General features: G+C 42.1%; 1 long non-coding RNA gene and 2 other non-coding genes across 4 annotated transcripts; all 3 read right to left on the bottom strand.

The window, feature by feature from the left end:
- Nucleotides 1-5,524: 5,524 nt before the first annotated feature.
- On the bottom strand, nt 5,525-7,268 carry LOC128053485 (uncharacterized). Of its 2 annotated transcripts, none has more exons than XR_008199923.1 (6): nt 7,238-7,268; nt 6,652-6,722; nt 6,478-6,555; nt 6,331-6,392; nt 6,013-6,081; nt 5,525-5,794 (listed from the first exon to the last, which is right to left on the bottom strand). It is a non-coding gene; the product is annotated as an uncharacterized LOC128053485 (long non-coding RNA). The 2 variants fall into 2 exon arrangements; XR_008199924.1 differs by having other exon boundaries at nt 6,027-6,081.
- LOC128053636 (small nucleolar RNA SNORD50) lies at nt 5,892-5,961 on the bottom strand. The gene has a single exon (XR_008199952.1). It is a non-coding gene; the product is annotated as a small nucleolar RNA SNORD50 (small nucleolar RNA).
- LOC128053637 (small nucleolar RNA SNORD50) lies at nt 6,189-6,258 on the bottom strand. The gene has a single exon (XR_008199953.1). It is a non-coding gene; the product is annotated as a small nucleolar RNA SNORD50 (small nucleolar RNA).
- Nucleotides 7,269-14,059: the final 6,791 nt, after the last annotated feature.

Below are 14,059 nucleotides of genomic sequence, written 5' to 3'. Positions count from 1 at the left end.
TTCCTAACCAGGGATCAAACCTGCATCTCCTGTATTGCAAGGTGAATTCTTAACCCCTGGACCACCAGGGAAGTCCCCAGATGAGATTATTATTAATATTACTATTATCCCATATGAAATACTTTTAAATATTTAAGAATAGTCATTATGCTTTCCCATGATTTTTTACTTATTCAGGTTAACTACTTCCTAGTCCTTAAAATATTGTCTAGAATGACATAGTTTCCAGAAGCTTTGTCTTCATCCTTAGGTTACCTCCTAGTTTGCCACTCATCTTCTTTTTAAAAAAATATTTATTTTGGCTGGGTTGGGTCTTAGTTGCAATTCTTGGAATCTTCGTTGTGGCATGCAGACTCCTTAGTTTCGGCATGTGGGAGCTAGTTCCCTAACCAAGGATCAAGCCTGGGCCCCTGCATTGGGATCAAAGATTCTTACCCACTGGACCATCAGGGAATTCCCACCACTCTTCTTCTTAAATGTGGCACCCAAACTAAAAACACTATATTACAATGTGCGAAATACAGATGATGTTGAAATCATTCCTCCCAGTGATCTAAACTTTGAGCAGATTGTATTTTAAATCTCTCAGTTTACTCACATATAAAATGTATAAATACTGACTACTCACAGGTTACTGTAGGAGAAACCAAGATGATGTATGTCAAAGCACCGTGTAAAATTAAGAGAACTATAGAAGTGTCAGTCATTATTTTATACCAAGTATTTTCCATTAAACAATGAAAAAATCATGATAGGTATGAACTATCAGTTCTCAAAAATGTTAAAGAAAAATTTTTTAAAAATACGTCACTTGACTTTCTTTCCTTCCTCTCTTTTATTGTACTGGGTCTTAGTTGCAGCATGTGGGATCTTTAGTTGCAGCACCCTTAGTCGTGGCACGAAGAATCTTTTTTAGTTTTGGAATGTGAACGGTTACTTGCAGCATGTGGAATCTAGTTCCCTGACCAGGGATCAAACCTGGGTCCCCTCCCTGAAGGGGACCAGAGAAGTCCCCCTTTTACAATCTTAATGTTCATGGAGAACAAAGAAATTTTATACTATGAAATATCCAGTAAGCCTAAATCATTTTTTGTTATATGAGTTAATTTTAAAAGAATTAATTTATGTTAAAAAGTTTTGCTTGTGAAGCACAGACTGAAGACAACATTCACCTTCTAAAATAGTTTAATTTCAATCTCTAATTTCTTTTACTGAGATTTAATTGAAAATTTATCTATTGGTGTTGAAACAGGTGGAAAGCTTTGTTTCAGTTGTTATTAGTCAATAATAAAACACATTGCAAAAAAAAAAGTATGACCCAGTTTCAATGTAATAAATAAAAACCTAAAGGGAAAATGTATAAAACCAGAGAGATTACACTGTGTGGACTTAATAGTTATTACTCACAAATCTCTTGCCAAATATAAAGCCCTCAAATTATAACAGTGGCCGTTTATCCATTGCTTCTGTCTCAGTCTGTAAGAGCTGCCGTAACAAAATACCAGACCGGATGGTTGAAGCAATACGAATTAATTTTCTCATAGTTCTGGAGGCTGGAAAGTCCAAGATCAAAGTGCCAGCAAGGTAGGTTTCATTCTGAGTCCTCTTGTCTGGACTTGTAGACAGCCATCATCACACTGTGTCCCCACATATGAAGAGGGAGAGAGTGAGTTCCCTGCTGTTTCTTCTTATAAGGACACTCATCCTATCCAACCAGGGCCCTACCTTTATGACATCATTTAACCTTAACCACATCCCCTGAGGCTCCATCACCAAATATTGCCACATCAGAGTTAGGGCTTCAACATAAGAATTTTGGGAGGGCACACACATACTGAATCCATCAGTTTCCAACTTTTCTCATTTCTTTTATCTCTTTTGGAGAATTTAGATCATATCATCATTGCCCACCTTAAATGTACATACTGAATTCCATATAATTAGACAAATTTGTAATGGAAGTCTTTACATTGTACTAGGCACAGAGTATCAGAGAAGGCAATGGCATGCCATTCCAGTACTCTTCCCTGGAAAATCCCATGGCCGGAGGAGCCTGGTAGGCTGCAGTCCATGGGGTCATGGAGTCGGACATTTACTGAGCGACTTTACTTTCATGCATTGGAGAAGGAAATGGCAACCCACACTAGTGTTCTTGCCTGGAGAATCCCAGGGACAGTGGAGCCTGGTGGGCTGCTGTCTATGGGGTCGCAGAGTTGGACACGACTGAAGCGACTTAGCAGCAGCAGGCATAGGGTCTAAGAGGCGAAAGGGCAGTTTCTGCTTGAAAAGAACTCACTCTAGGACCAGAAATAAACCACTAATTAGAAACACAACATGCTGTGGGTCATTTTGTACTGTAACTGGAAAGGGTCTTATTTTACCTCATTTTCATAATCTCTCTGTGGTACAACTGTTCTTCATCATTTTCTGGGACAGTTTTCCAGCACTAATTTCTTTTCCTCATCAGCCTGGATTTCAAGGTAAATTTTAACACCATTTTCACCTACATTCTGAATTCGCCCATCATGGTTCTGCTCCTTCTGGCCAGTTTATCCCTAATTTTGGTTTAATCCACCGATCTGCTTTCTGCTCCCATGTGGATAAACCCCATAGGACAACAGGTAAGAATTAGGCTGATTAACTATCACACTTGGCAATTTTTAGCCTCACTGGGCACTTTAGCACCAAAAGGCAAATCTCTAGCTTGTGTGTGGTCAACTCCATTTTTCTCATCAGTCCACAGTATCTGATGACAACTCTTATCACACTTTATAAATTCCTCATCTCATTCTTTCCTGAAGACCACTTTGCCTAATACTTTGCAGAGTTGTCCTTATATATTAACTCCCTCAATTTTCACACTGACCAGTGCTCTGTATTAAATACAAGGCAACCTCCAGCCCCATTACCCAAAGCAATTATTGCTTAGTTCACACCCTTGCTTGCTGAACTCAACTTTCCATCTAGTTTGTTTCAGATATAGTAGTTGAACTTGAAAACAGATTTCTGCTTCCCAGTTTTTGTCTGCTGGTACAAAATAATTTCTATGATTTGAACTAAACTTGCCATGTCTTACTTCTGGAATGTCCTGGGACTCAACCCTTGGATCACTTCTCTTGTATTCACTCCCTTGGTTATCTCATTTTATGGCCATTCACATGCTGTTAACTCCCAAGTTTATTTCTCCAGCTTAGATCTCTCCTCTGAACTTTCATATCTCACGCAAAATCTCATTTGGGTATCACATTTCATCTCCAACTTAGTATGTTCAAAATCAAGCCTCTGTAAAAATGCACTTTTGGGGAGATGGACTTTATTATCTTGACTGCAGTAATGGTTTCATGGGTGCACATTTAGAGACTCATCAAATTGTACACTTTTAAAATGAACCATTTATTGACATATATAATTATATTCAATACTTAGGAGGCAAGGGTCAAGTTTTCTGACCTCAGTAATCACTGTTTGCGAACATCTTCAAATGGTGAATTCTGAGTATTCTGAAATGCTCTTCCCATTGTTAACTCTTTTGAGAACTGAATCAACTAAGCATAACTAAGGTAAAGTTTCCAAATAGGATGGATGTATTATACTGTACTCAGTGTAGGATTCTGTGAGATTAAATCTATATCTTGTTTAAGCCAGCTGCATAGCATGTCAGGACCTCAGATTGACTAGTGGTCAGAGGATGAGACCAGGTCTGGTTTTCATATTGGAAAGGTACCCTTCCTCCACCTCAAGATGATCCACAAAAACTGTAGCATGCTTGTATTTTGACTTATCTGTATATAGGAAAGGAAAAAGCAAAGTGAAGTCGTTTAGTCGTGTTCGACTCTTTGTGACCCCCGTGGACTGTAGCCTACCAGGCTCCTCTGTCTGTGGGGTTCTCCAGGCAATACTGGAGTGGGTTGCCATTTCCTTCTCCAGGGGATTTTTCCAATCCAGGGATTGAACCCAGGTCTCTGGCATTGCAGGCAGACACTTTATCCTCTGAGCCACCAGAAAAGCCTGGTTATCTGTACATAGGTTGGCATTTAAAGGCTCTAAATTTAATGGGGAAACTGGCTTAAAAACAGCCAAAAGTTCTCAGAGGCTGGGCAAACAGTGATTAAGAACTGTATAAGCAGTTCAGAGGGCACTTGATAAGGAAGCCAAGTGCAATGGATATTGGATTTCTGGCAGTATAACTAGTTTGGGCTGCCCTGGTGGCTCACTTCAGTTAAAGAATCTGCTTGCAATGCAGGAGACATGGGTAAGACCTCTGGGTTGGGAAGATCCCCTGGAGAAGGGAATGTATTCTGACCTGGAGAGGGGTTGCAAAGAGTTGGACAAGACTGAGCAACCTTCACTTTACTAAAAAATACCAAACATAATTGAATCCACTGTATTTTAAGATAACCTGGAAGCATGGTGTAGAGCTGAGAAAATTCTTACTGGCTAAAGTCTCTCACATACAGCATAAGGTTCCCGTTATTAAATTTTGTTGCTAAGCAGTGTCTGACTCTGTGACCCCATGAAGGACAGTTCTCCCTGAATGTTTTAGGTTTTTGGCTGTGCCACTCTGCATGTGGGTTCACCAACCCTACCAGCAGCCCCTACACTGGAAGCAGTCTTAACCACTGGACAATCAGGAAAGTCCCCCTCAATAGGTCAAACATTCATTGTTGAGCATTAAACATTTATTGACAACCAAGTGCCTAGTGTCTAGATATTTAAGATACAGGGATGCTAGTGCTCAGATTTTATAAACCATACTTAAGTCCCAAATAAAGCAGATTGGGGCGCTGACTGCAGTGCAAGTCTCATTTCCATATGGACATAATAAACAGACTATCACTAACACAAGGCTATACATGGAGGTCGTCTGCTACCAGAAGAAACGTGTCTGGGCACTCAACTATAGGCTCAGTCTCATGAATCTGAGGTACACGGGCCATCTCTTCACTTCAGCAGGCAAACGAACATTTCTAAGAGTTCACTCAGATGATAATATTGGCACTGACTTTAACAATTAAATATGGGAACAGGTTATTCATGCATCTATTTAGGGAAAATGATTAGGGTCAGGGTCCAACCAGAGAAGGAAATGGCAACCCACTCCAGTATTCTTGCCTAGAGAATCCCGTGGACAGAGGAGCCTGGTGGGCTGCTGTCCATGGGGTCGCAGAGTCGGACGCTACTGAAGTGACTTAGCAGCATCAGGGCCCAACCACCTTGGTTAGATTAGACACTACTATTGTTTACACTAACCCATTCCATACAATGCTTGATCAGTTTTAACCCAGATTTTATCAGTGACCTTCCCTCACTGTTAACAGGTCCCATCTCTCCCACTTTGCTCTCACCCGAACCCTGATTGAAGCTAATGTTTTCCACATTACTTATTCTTGCCAAACCAAATCATCTCTCCCTAGAAACCTGACTACAGAGTCCACCACAAGAGTACACACTTTAACTCGGTGTAATTACAATCAGTTTTAAACTCAATTCAGACAGACAGGGAACCAAAGGCTATTCAAAATTATTTAATTACAAGGCTAGATAACTAGATAAGTTTTCCATTCAAAATAGAAAGTAATACACTGATTAACAGGTCATGATTCTACAGCAGTGTCATGGTCAACAGAAATGCCTTGACTCTTACGGATGCATTATCTAGACTCGATGCTGGTTCAGAATCTATTTACAAACCAATGTAAAAATATAATTCATCTTGAACTTTCTTCCCACATCCACTGGAGGTTTTCCCAATCACCAGATTTTCATAAGACAAGTAAATCTCGCAGCACTAGCCCTAGGAAAGGAAAAACATTTGAGGTTTACAAAACTATCCACATCAAAAAACTTACTTAAAACAATTTTCAAAAATGCTATGGTCCTCATAATGGTCCACCTCAGAAGCCAGATCCGTATAAGGTTTTTCAACAGAAATTCAGGTTCGGGATAGGATCATCATAGGTAAGACCAAGAACACAATGTTTACTGATTTTGAAGCAAAACATCTCTACTCACAGAAATGCTCCCACCTTCGAAATGTCACAGCACATCGACTTCTTTCAACAGGCAGACAGCAACCCCTCACTGTTGGCACAGAAAACCCCACTCTGTGAATTGAGTTTTTCCTCTATGAAACATAACCTAACAGAAATCTGTTATAAAACTTGTTCTCATATCTGAACATTAGTCTTGTCTCAGAAGCCGAATCCGTACATGCTTTTCTTCAGGTTATCAGCTTCGGGATAGGTTTCATCATTGATCAGAACACCACACGGACATTTACCACAAACCAGACAGAATTACTGCAGCAGATAGTAAGTCAGGGTAACTTACTTTAAAATGAAGCTGCTCAGTGACACCCACAGCTTCATTAGTATTCATCAACCTGCGGAATGCTGTTAAAAAACAAAAATATTTTTCTCATTTAATCTACACGTGGACTAAGCATATAGAGATTCGAAGTACTAGTCGAACACATACCTGGTAAGATCATCAGATTTTAACCAAGTCATTTTCCAGCCAATATTGTCCGGCATGTTTGGAAATGTACCTTTGCATCTATAAAAAAACAATACAACTTCAAATGATGATCATCTTTACAGGTTGATCAACCTGTAAATCAACAGGTTCAGCTTAGAAGCTCTCAACACTTACCTTAGCACCTCCATGTAACAGTTCCGCTACACCGAAATCCATTGTTCCTGCGGGAGAATCAATTTATTAACCTGCGGAAGGATAAATATATTAAAAAAATTAAGGATTGTCATAGAAGGTCATAGCTGAAGGTTTTCAGCACTAAAACCTTCCCCTCCAACAATTCGATTTGCACACAGCGCCACCTGGGCACAATACAACTCAGTTTCACGCAGTCAGGGGCTGGCGATTAACTGTTGATATGACGACGTATCTAAGGCCTGGAAGTCAACGTTAAGCGTAACTCCCGCCCCAAATCTCAGGAATGTGGTCGTTTCCCGTGCGCCATTCAGGATTATCCAGCCGGCTTAGCAATACTGCCGCGCGCAGCTCCATGACCAGCAAGCACCAGCCTACGCACGCCTAAGCTCGAAGCCGGTCGCCACCGCGACATGGGACATGTGGCGGTCCGGCGGCGCGTTTTCCATGTGTATATACTAAACGCCGCTAACACTCAATATCTGAACTCTTTTTCCCGTATCGCATTCCCCAACCCAAGCTGCACCACCCAGGTTCGCGCGCACGACCGCCAGCAACGCGCACTTACCTAGCAGCTGTGATCCGCTTCCAAGTTCCGACGTAAAAGACCGAACTCCGCCGCCTGCAGTTCCTTATATAGTCTCTCCCGAGCCAGCCGGCGGCCGCCCCTCCCTCTCGCCTCTATTGGACCCTGGAGAGCACGGGGGCGTTCCTGACGGGAGGAGCGAGAGCGCGCCAGGCGGCTCTTTTCTTTCGCGGGCTCGTTCCACGGGGTGGTGCGCGTACCGCCCCTCCGCGGCGCGCACGTCCAGCTCCGGGCGCACGCCCGCTGCCGCGCCGCTGTCCGTCGCTTCCGAGACTGGCTCTACGTGGCGCGGGAGTGGCGCCAGAATTTAAACGAACAGCCGGCTTTAGAAGCGAGGCTACCGCCTACCCAGAGCCAAGTCAGCTCCGGACGCGTAGGGCGGCTGGGGGGCGTCTGTGGACTTGAGTTTAGTAGCGCAGGGCGGCTTTAGCTTGTGATGCGCTCAAGAAGTCGAGCTGGGTGGTTGGCTGATCCTGGGGGAGCTGACGCCCTGCAGCCGCTGCGCGCCCTGAAAGAGAAATCGCCGGGCAGAAATGCTTGGATGAAAAGTCTTTGAAAGCGCCGCGATTCTCACCTGGTCCACAAGTGAGAAGGCCGCGCCTCTCCGGAGAGCCGGCCCGCTGCGCCGCCCGCGCCCAACTGCGCTTTACCGGACCCGCCCCACCCCCACGCCGCTAGGTGCCGGGCGCTGCTATGAACACTCCGATCAGCGCAGAAAATTCTCCCCGAGACAGCAGACCCGAGAAGTACATCCTCCGCTTGGCGGAGGAGAAAACTAAGGCCTGCAGTAGCTAAGTGACTTTCCTAAATTGACACAACCAAAAAAAGAAAGAAAAAAAACCTTTGCGTGTATACCTGTGGCGGATTCATGTTGATGTATGGCAAAACCAATTCAATATATTTAAAAAAAAAGAAAAAAAAACTTTGCTATTAAGAATAATTTGCACTGAATTCATTATAATGAATGCAGGAGAAAGATTAATTTGGGAAATTTCCCAGAATAATTTATCCAAATGACACTTTAATTCAGTAGCATTTATATATGCATGGGTGAAGACTGAAACCACTTAGCACACATGCACGCATGTATGGGTAAATATGGGGCTTCCCAGATAGCTGAGTGGTAAAGAATTCGCCTGCCCATGCTGGAAACGGAGGAGCAGGAGGTTCTATGGCTGGGTGAGGAAGATCTCCTGGAGGAGGAAATGGCTTTTCACTCCAGTATTCTTGCCTTGGACAGAGGAGCCTGACTGGCTTCAACCCATGGGGTCCCGAAGAGCCTGAGGCGACTGAGCACGCATAGGTAAATATATGTACTATGCACACGTGGGAGTACACGACCTTTGGACATTTCAGCATCTGAAAATTTAGGTCTTCGTAGCACTCACTACTAATTATTATGTACATGTGCATTTGGTTATAGTCCTCCCCTGGTGCCCCACTCTTCATTTTTCTGCCTTACCACAGTGCCTGGCATAAAGTATATCGTCAGTAACAACTGGTTGAATCAATGAATGAATATATGCGGTGGCTTTTTAGAAAATTAAAGTGAAAAAAATGTAAAGACTCCAGATTAAAAGACAACAGTGAAAAGTAAATTTCTGTAACAGGAACCGAAGGGATGAAGTCTTTATATGGTTGGGCATTGTGTAGATTTGAAAATAGCGGGTTTTGTAACGTGCAATGTAAATTTTGCATATTGTGCATGTTTAAAAGCTAAACCAGTGCAAAAGGATATAAAAAGCAAACTAAAAGTTCCTTTTCATGTCACTGGGAATCTTTGCTATTACACTAATTAATATTAATGGTTTTTGAAGATTTCTAAGCATATATAAATATATGTACACATTTTTTCAAAACAGATAAGATGTCCTTTTTTGCAACTTGCTTTGCCTGTCGTAAATATCACAGACCTCTTTCCATGTCAGTATATAGATGACCTTGCTTATAGCCTGCAGAGTGTTCAGTTGGATGTGTCATAATTTCATAACTTTATAGCTTTTCACTATTTCAAATACTACCAAAGTGAATTATAGATGTATCCTAATGAACTTGTGAGAAGATTTGCGGGATCTGTTTCTAGAAGTGAGTCAAAGGTTGAGTTTGGTTCAGTCTCAGTCGAGTCTGACTTGTTGTGACCCCATGAATCACAGCACGCCAGGCCTCCCTGTCCATCACCAACTCCTGGAGTTCACTCAAACTCATGTCCATTGAGTCGGTGATGCCATCCAGCCATCTCATCTTCTGTCGCCCCCTTCTCCTACTGCCCCCAATCCCTCCCAGCATCAGGGTCTTTTCTAATGAGTCAGCTCTTTGCATGAGGTGGCCAAAGTATTGGAGTTTCAACCTCAGCATCAGTCCTTCCAAAGAACATCCAGGAGTGATCTCCTTTAGGATGGACTGGTTGGATCTACTTGCAGCCCAAGGGACTCTCAAGAGTCTTCTCCAACACTACAGTTCAAACATATCAGTTCTTCGGCGCTCAGCTTTCTTCATAGTTCAACTCTCACATCCATACATGACCACTGGAAAAACCTTAGCCTTGACTAGATGGACCTTTGTTGGCAAAGTAATGTCTCTGCTTTTTAATATGCTGTCTAGGTTGGTCATAACTTTTCTTCCAAGGAGTAAGCATCTTTTAATTTCATGGCTGCAATCACCATCTGCAGCGATTTTGGAGCCCCCCAAAATAAAGCCTGACACTGTTTCTACTGTTTCCCCATCTATTTCCCATGAAGTGATGGGACCAGATGCCATGATCTTCATTTTCTGAATGTTAAGCTTTAAGCCAACTTTCTCACTGTCTACTTTCACTTTCAACAAGAGGCTTTTTAGTTCTTCACTTTCTGCCATAAGGGTGGTGTCATCTGCATATCTGAGGTTATTGATATTTCTCTTGGCAATCTTGATTCCAGCTTGTGCTTCTTCCAGCCCAGCATTTCTCATGATGTACTCTGCATAGAAGTTAAATAAGCAGGGTGACGATATACAGCCTTGACGTACGTACTCCTTTTCCTATTTAGAACCAGTCTGTTGTTCCATGTCCAGTTCTAACTGTTTCTCAAGAGTCAGGTCAGGTGGTCTGGTATTCCCTTCTCTTTCAGAATTTTCCACAGTTTATTGTGATCCACACAGTCAAAGGTTATGTGCCCTTACATTTGTGATATGTACAACTTAATTGTCCCCACCTTACTTCCAGTCCCATAAAATGGTGTGTGTTTGTTGCTCAGTTGTGTCCGACTTTCTGCAACCCCATGGACAGTAGCTTGCCGGGCTCCTCTGTCCATGGGATTCTCCAGGCAAGAAAACTGGAGTGGATTGCCATTTCCTTCTACAGTAAAATGGTGTATTCTGATTTTAATTTTTAATTAATTAATTTTTAAATTTTATTTATTTTTAATTGAAGGATAATTGGCTTGCAACATTATCTTGCTTTTTGCCATACCTCAACATGAATCAGTGGTAGGTATGTATCCATATACCTCCTCTCTCTTATACCTTCCTCCCACCTTCCACCCATGTCACAGACCACTGGGTTGAGCTCCCATGCACCAAATTCTCACTCAGTTTAGTTCAGTCACTCAGTCGTGTCTGACTGTGACCCCATGAATCACAGCACGCCAGGTCTCCCCGTCCATCACCAACTCCCAGAGTTTACCCAAACTCCTGTCCGTTGAGTCGGTGATGCTATCCAAACATCTCATCCTCTGTTGTCCCCTTCTCCTCTTGCCTTCAATCTTTCCCGCATCAGGGTCTTTTCAAATGTCAGCTCTTCGCAGCAGGTGGCCAAAGTATTGGAGTTTCAGCTTTAGCATCAGTCCTTCCGGTGAACACTCAGGACTGACCTTTAGAATGGACTGGTTGGATCTCCTTGAAGCCCAAGAGACTCTCAAGAGTATTCTCCTAGCACCACAGTTCAAAAACATTAATTATTCAGCGCTCAGCTTTCTTTACAGTCCAACTCTCACATCCATACATGACTAATGGAAAAACCACAGCCTTGACTAGATGGACCTTTGTTGGCAAAGTAATGTCTCTGCTTTTAATATGCTGTCTAGTTTGGTCATAACATTCCATCCAAGGAGTAAGCATCTTTTAATTTCATGGCTGCAGTCACCATCTGCAGTGATTTTGGAGCCCCCAAAATAAAGTCAGCCACTGTTGCCACCCTGTCCCCATCTATTTCCCATGAAGTGATGGGACCAGATGCTATGATCTTCGTTTTCTGAATGTTGAGCTTTAAGCCAACTTTTTCACTTTCCTCTTTCACTTTCATCAAGAGGCTCTTTAGTTCTACTTTACTTTCTGCCATGAGGGTGGTGTCATCTGCATATCTGGGGTTATTGATATTTCTCTTGGCAATCTTGATTCCAGCTTGTGCTTCTTCCAGCCCAGAGTTTCTCATGATGTGCTTTGCATATAAGTTAAATAAGCAGGATGACAATGTACAGCATTGACATACTTCTTTCCCTATTTGGAACCAGTTTGTTGTTCCATGTCCAGTTCTAACTGTTGCTTCCTCACCTGCATACAGATTTCTCAAGAGGCAGGTCAAGTATTTCTATCTCTTTCAGAATTTCTCACAGTTTGTGTGATCCACACAGTCAAAGGCATTGGCGTAGTGAATAAGGCAGAAATAGATGTTTTTCTGGAACTCTGTTGATTTTTCTATGATCCAACGGATGTTGGCAATTTTATCTCTGTTTCCTCCTTTTCTAAGTCCAGCCTGAACATCAGGAAGTTCACGGATCATGTATTGCTGAAGCCTGGCTTTGAGAATTTTGAGCATTACTTTACTAGCATGTGAGATGAGTGCAATTGTGCGGTAGTTTGAGCATTCTTTGGCATTGCCTTTCTTTGGGATTGGAATGAAAACTGACCTTTTCCAGTCCTGTGGCCACTGCTGAGTTTTCCAAATTTGCTGGCATATTGAGTGCAGCACTTTCACAGCATCATCTTTTAAGATTTGAAATAGCTCAACTGGTATTCCATCACCTCCCCTAGCTTTGTTCATAGTGATGCTTCCTAAGGCCCACTTGACTTCACATTCCAGATGTCTGGCTCTAGGTGACTATCTCTTTTAGATACGGTGATGTATATGTTTCCATGCTACTCTCTCAATTTCTCCCATCCTTCCTTTCCCCTACTGTGCCCACAAGTCTGTTCTCTACGTCTGCATCTCCATTGCTGCCCTGCGAATAGGTTCATTAGTACCATCTTTGGTACTAATAGTACTAATTTATACCATATGCGTGATTATACAATATTTGTTTTTCTCTTTCTGACTTACTTCACTGTGTATCATAGGCTCTAGGTTCATCCACCTCATAAGGACTCACTCACATCACTCTTTTTTATGGCTGAGTAATATGTGTTTTGCTAACTGCGAAATATGCATGATTGTTGTGGGTGGCCACTGCCATGCAATCAAAGTGAAAACTATTACTGCCTTTGTTCTCTTTGAATCACTGTTTACTGTACTGAGGGCTCTCAAATTTATCTGGTCAAAAGAAGTATAAAACAGTGATTCTCTAGTTTGACTTACCAACTGAATTACTTAGAGAGCTAAGAAGTATCAGATTTCTAGTCCCTAACCTGGAGGTACTAAAGCAGAATTTTCAAAAGCGGGACCCAGGGAGCATTTTAAACAAGCATTTGGGACAGTGCTAAGTCCACAAGTGGACTATAAGGCACAAGTCTGAGCTGCATATGTAATTTTAAATATGCTAGTAGCTACTTATAAAAAATAGCAGATAGAATCAGATGAAATTAATTCCAATACAGTATATTTAACCCAACAGAACCAAAATATTTTCATTTCAACAAATGACCAACATAAATTATGTGCTCAGTTCTTGAAATCCATTGTATGTTTTGCACTCACAGCACATCTCTGTTTGACTGCCTGCATTTCAAGTGCTTAATTGCCACATGGCTAGTGGCTGTTGTACTGGACAGCCCAGGTAAAGGTTGATTCATATACATATATAAATTTGAGAATCACTGTATTAGGGTAAGTGCAGTACTGCACACCTGCCATATATTCCAGGCTTAAAAAAAGTAACTTCCATATTCCTTTTGACTCATAAATGAATAACTAACAAATGCAATGCAAAATGGAATGAATTTAGAGCTTGATTATTGACAACACTGCCCTCCAGTGAAGCCAGTGCATAAGTCATTCAAGACTTCTGTCTCTCCAAGGACCAGAAAAATGTACTAACCAGTGAAGCCGTCAATTTTTGCTCCTACACCTAAAGTTGACAAGCAAAATGCTTCCAGATATTTGAAATGAGTTAAGAAAGACCATATAAGGTCAGAAATGAAATTAGATGTGTCCTTGAAAAATTTGAAGTGAAAGTGTTAGTCACTCAATGGTGTCTGACTGTTACTCCATAGACTGTAGCCCACCAGGCTCCTGTGTCCATGGGGTTTCTCCAGGCAAGAATACTGGAGTGAGTTTCCATGCCCTCCTCCAGGGGATCTTCCCAACCCAGGGATTGAACCCAGGTCTCCTGCATTGCTGGCAGATTCTTGACCACTGAGCCCCAGGGAGAAGAATTTAGCATACTGAAAATAGCTTCTCATATTCTGTAGCAAACTTTCTAAGATCATCATTTTAATCATTTTTTCTGGAGGAAATGTCCATTGACCCCTGGTGCATACACTGTGCTTCAGGGAAAGTTAATATGAATACACAGAAGTCCTTGCTCTTCCCTAAAGAGTTAGTTTAGTAAGAAGTAACCACCCAACTTTAGACACCTCTGCCTTTTTATTTTTTAATTTTGTTGGAGTATGGTTGAT

The sequence above is a fragment of the Budorcas taxicolor genome, chromosome 9, assembly GCF_023091745.1.
Source record: "Budorcas taxicolor isolate Tak-1 chromosome 9, Takin1.1, whole genome shotgun sequence".
NCBI lineage: Eukaryota > Metazoa > Chordata > Mammalia > Artiodactyla > Bovidae > Budorcas > Budorcas taxicolor.
The sequence above is the reverse complement of the archived record's forward strand: the minus strand, read 5'-3'. Positions and strand labels throughout refer to the sequence as shown.